Raw genomic sequence first — 4,934 nt, 5'->3', positions numbered from 1 at the left:
AGGTAAAGCCGTGTGTTTAGTTTATGGGGAGCAGATCGACGTGTTTAAGGACTACAATCTGAATTGGCATTACCAGACAAAACACGGGAAGAAATATAAAAACTTGACTGACGCCAAAAAAGGGCGAAAATAAAGACGCTTTGTTAGCTAAACTGCGAACACGTAAGGCGTTTTTACCAAGCTCCACGGATCCAGAGATGCAGCAAGCAAGACCAGCTTTGTGATGTCCCACAAAACAGCCAAAAACAGCAAGACATTCTTGGAGGGGGAGTTTGTGAAAGAGTGCTTGGTAGACTCTGCAGTGCTAATATGCCCTGAAAAAAAAAAAGCCCCATTCGAGTAAGCCCCGTTGTCCAGGGGCTTACTCGAAGCCCCTGCAATGTCGAGGACATTGCAGTGAACCTGGAGCTACAGCTGCAATGTGAAGTGCCAAGTTCTGACTTTTTCTCCTTGGCTTTGGACGAGAGCTGTGATGTCCGCGACACAGCCCAGCTACTCATATTCGCCCGTGGGATAATGCCGGACTTCAAGATTACCCAGGGGCTGTCAGCTACGCAGTCCTTAAAAGGGACGGCAACAGGGAGCAATCTCTTCACGGAAGTAAATACGTGTATGGACAAGTTGGGACTGAAATGGGACAAAACAGATGGTTGTCCAAATCTTACAGGAAAAAATGTTGGACTTTTAAAACGTATGCAGGATAAAATTAGTGAAATTGACCCAGATCAGAAATTGGTATTTTTACATTGTATTATACACCAACATTCATTGTGCAAATCAGTGCTGAAATTTAACCATGTTATTGATGTTACTAGAATAGTAAACTTCATCAGGGCGGGCACTGAATCACAGACAGTTTGTCACACTTCTGGAGGAGCCTAGTGACATTGGCTACCACATTCCAGTCAGATGGCTCAGCCTGGGCAAAATGCTAAAAACAGTCTGGGACCTGAAAGTACAGATTCGAGAATTTTGTGAGATGAAAGGCAAAGACATCCCAGAGCTCTCAGATGAAGACTGGATGGAAGATTTTGCATTTGCTGTTGATGTGACTGCCCTGATGAACGAACTGAACACCAAGCTGCAAGGCAAGGGCCTCTTTGTACATGAAATGCACAGCCTGGTGAAGGCTTTCATGAGAAAGATGCAGTTTATTTTAAGACAACTGGAGAGCAACACTCTCACTCACATGCATACCCTGAAAGAAGATCACCTGTGCAGAGACTCAGCCATGCTAGGAGCATTGCATGAGTTTTCAAGGCGCTCTAAGGATCTCAGAACAATGGAGGGTGAAATGAGTTCCTCTCCCTTTACCTTCCTTGTTAATGTTCACCCATATGAGTCACAAATAGTAGAAATGTTAACATTTTATCTACCATTGTTTTGAGAAATTTGTGTGAATAAATTACATCTTTTGGGAGGCAACCTCACTTTTCATTGCATAACTTTAACATGTACTAGTCTTACCCACTTGTCAAAACAATACTATTTACTGCTTTTTGATATAAAGAAATACAATAAATATGCAGAAGTGAGTTCAGTGTTTTGACCCGGCCCTCCACAATATTTTCAGTTTCTTATGTGGCCCCATGGAAAAAATAATTACCCGCCCCTGGATTAGGGGATAAGATGGGCTTCACATGTAAGTATCAGCAGATCACGATCCCCCAAAATTAAGGAAATCGGTGCCCAGAAATCACCTGGTTGATAAAACAGTTGGCCAATAAATGTATCACATGTATATAATGTAAACAGCCAGAGATGCAATAGGTTTATAGCAGGTGTGTGAATGATCTAATGATTGGACTGCTGACTGCAGCCGGTCCACATTGTTAGCAGAACTAGACGGCCCCAAAACCACATTTGGCTTAGGGCCCCATGGGGGCTGGGGCCGGCCCGGAGTGTCTTGGTCACATCTTGAAGAGAAGTGTCCATTTGAGATCTATTTTTATAACCTTGTACCTTGTACCAAACCTTTGCATAAGATAATAAGCCACAACCCCATGATGAGCAAATCGGTCGTTCCTCCTACGACACATTTGTAAAATAATATCTGAAAGGTAAATGGCCTGTACTTGTGTAGTTCTTTATCAAGTCCAAATGACTTGAAAGTGCTTTTCACCACATTTAGCCATTCACCCATTCACACACCCATTCACACACTGACAGCAGTAAGCTACTATATTGTAGCTACAGCTTCCCTGGCACAGTTTGACAGAAGTAAGGCAGTCATTCACTGGCACCACCGGCTCCTCTGACAACCACCGGCAGACATGGCAGGTGAATTGTCCTCTTTATCAAGGTCACAATGACTGACAGACAAAGTGGGGGTTCCAGCAGGCAACCCACCAAGTACCAGATAAACTCCAATCTCCTAGGCTACCATCACCCTGTTTACAGGTGTGCTTTTGAGATGGGCCACCACCACTTCTTGGACCTGATCGTGACTCTGAACCTTGAGAGGTTTTGGTCATGAAGGTCTACACCTCTCATGTGCTCATTGATCTAGTTGACATCAGTCTCTGTATAGTTCTTTCTCATCTTTGTTTCTACTGTGAAAATATTGTTTTTCTAGTGGATCAGCAGTTTATCATCTTGTGTCGGAACCTCATTAGGATCCTCTTTAGTTTTAAATGTGACAAAGTGGTTCAGTTGATGTTCACCACTTGTCCCTTATATTTTATCATTCACTTATTTTATAGTTGGTTATAATAATTAATGTAAACATTGCAATTTTGCTTTACTTACTATCCCGGGTTTGTTTGTGTTAGCATTATGTTGCAGGATCTATCTATGTTTAGGTTGGTTATTATTTCTGGATTGTGGGTTGAATTTGTTTCAAGGTGTATTTATTTTTTCTTTGTATTCACCATCATTTGCCCTTGTAGATCTGCAGGAGTGTGGGAGGGGCCGACCCAGTACTTCCTGATTAAGTGGCTGGATGATGTCATTGATTACCTTATTGGGTTCTACCAATTAGAGGGTTTTTCTTTTGTGTATTGCTTTGTTTGTTTTTCTTTAAAAATAATCTTTTAGAGTTATTTTGGATCATGTGACTTATTTTGCAGATAATTTCATTAGGTAGGAGTTTGTAAATTGATTTGTAGTTTTGGTGTTTCTTTGTTTAGAATTTGTTTGTTTGACCTGTTCCTTGGTGGCTGTGTCCAATTAAGCACAGGTGTGGTGCCAAATGTGTATAAAACCAGTGAGTTTTTGAATGCTGGGGGAGAAGTCTGAGAAATGACTGAATAAAAAATATAACTGGAAGAAACTGAAGCAGTGGCTGGTCCTGATTTTCTGCTCACTTCTGACCCTTGAGCCTAACCTACTTTACAAATGGTGGCAGCGGTGGTTCCAGGCCGATAGGTGTCAGAAATGCAGAGATCAGTCAAATCAAAAAGACATCAGGGGCCAATAGAGGGTTCCACAGAGGAGGCCCAAGATGATGAAAGCCTACCAGAAGCTTCCGGTGAGCAGCGACCTGAGGCACAAAGTCTTTCTGAACTTTCAGTTTTATTGAAAAGCCTGATGCAGCAGCATGCTGACCAGGAAGCCAAATGGGAGCACGACAGACAAATCCAAGATGGTCGGTGGAGGAAAATGCAACACCAGTTCAGTCAACTTCAGCAGGAGGTCCAAATGAAACATCAAGAGCAGCAGATGCAGCTGGAGGGTGCTGTAGCTGATCCTGGGACACTTCCCGGTCCTGCGGTGCGACCAAAGGTGCCACAATCGGTGCAACAGAGACGAAGCCCTCCCAGCACATCTGAGGAACCACAAGCATCCAGTCTGAGAACAACCAGTTGGAAAGGTCCAAAGATGCAGCCCTATGGTGAGGATGAAGATATTGAACATTATTTGACAACATTTGAAAGAATTGCAACCGGATGTCAGTGGCCAAGGACAGAATGGGCCCTGCATCTGGCACCTCTTCTCAGCGGTAAAGCAAGAGCTGCTTATGTAGCTATGGACACTGATGACACAATGGACTATGATAAAGTAAAAACTGCTGTACTGGAGAAGTTTGAAATAAGTGCTGAGACTTACAGATCCAGGTTCCGGTCCACATCGTTGAGGGATGACGAGACACCCAAGGAACTGCGAACACGCCTGAAAGATCTGTATGAAAAGTGGATGGTTCCAAAGAAGAGGACAAGAGAGCAAATCGGAGATGTCGTGGTGCTGGAGCAGTTCCTGAGAGTTCTCAGCCCGGATCTTCGAACCTGGGTGAAGGAGCGCAACCCCTCCACTTCAAAAGAAGCTGCAGAGATGGCGGAGGCTTTCCTTGCGGCTCGCCGCCCACATAAAGGGTTCATGACTTTGAAACAGAGTTCAGGCCCCTTAATGGTGGGTAAGTCGGGGGCTGGGAATGGACATAGACATAAATATCCCAAAGACAGTTCCCCGATCAGCGGCAATAATCGTGTCAGGGAATTTAAACAAAGAGGTCCTTTGGTTTGTCACTCTTGTGGCCAAACTGGTCATTTTAAGGCTGATTGCCCGGGTCCACAAGTCAGTAAAACTTGCATGTGTTTTTCACCAGAGTGTTTTGATGTACTGGGGGAAAAACCTGAGTCTGCTGTACCTTCTAGGGGTCAGGAGCACACGATTTGTGTTTTCATTGAGGGAAAGCCATGTGTTGCCTTGTTAGATTCAGGCAGTAGCCGCACCCTCGTTAGACAAGATTGTCTTCCCAGAGACACCACATTTTCTGGTAAAGTTAAAGTCTGGTGTGTTCATGGGGATGATGTTGATTACCCCATGGCCAATGTTGTCCTTCAAGTGCATGACCAGGAACATTTACTTACTGTAGGAGTGATGGATAAACTTCCCTACCAGGTTGTATTGGGTCGGGATATGCCTCTCCTCAGGGACATGTTGGCAAAGACAGAAAGATCTAGATACTTCAAGTGAGGGTCTGCTAGCCGTCACTA

At 44.0% G+C, this 4,934-nt stretch overlaps 1 pseudogene; it reads left to right on the top strand.

Annotated features, from left to right (window-relative positions):
• The first annotated feature begins 516 nt into the window (after positions 1-516).
• LOC148154915 (general transcription factor II-I repeat domain-containing protein 2-like) lies at positions 517-2,476 on the top strand (annotated as a pseudogene).
• The last annotated feature ends 2,458 nt before the right edge of the window (positions 2,477-4,934 follow it).

Source organism: Poecilia mexicana, unplaced genomic scaffold (assembly GCF_051168715.1).
Source record: "Poecilia mexicana isolate PSO_F unplaced genomic scaffold, ASM5116871v1 scaffold_16, whole genome shotgun sequence".
Taxonomy (NCBI): domain Eukaryota; kingdom Metazoa; phylum Chordata; class Actinopteri; order Cyprinodontiformes; family Poeciliidae; genus Poecilia; species Poecilia mexicana.
Note: the sequence above shows the minus strand (reverse complement) of the source record. Positions and strands in the feature narration are given on the sequence as shown.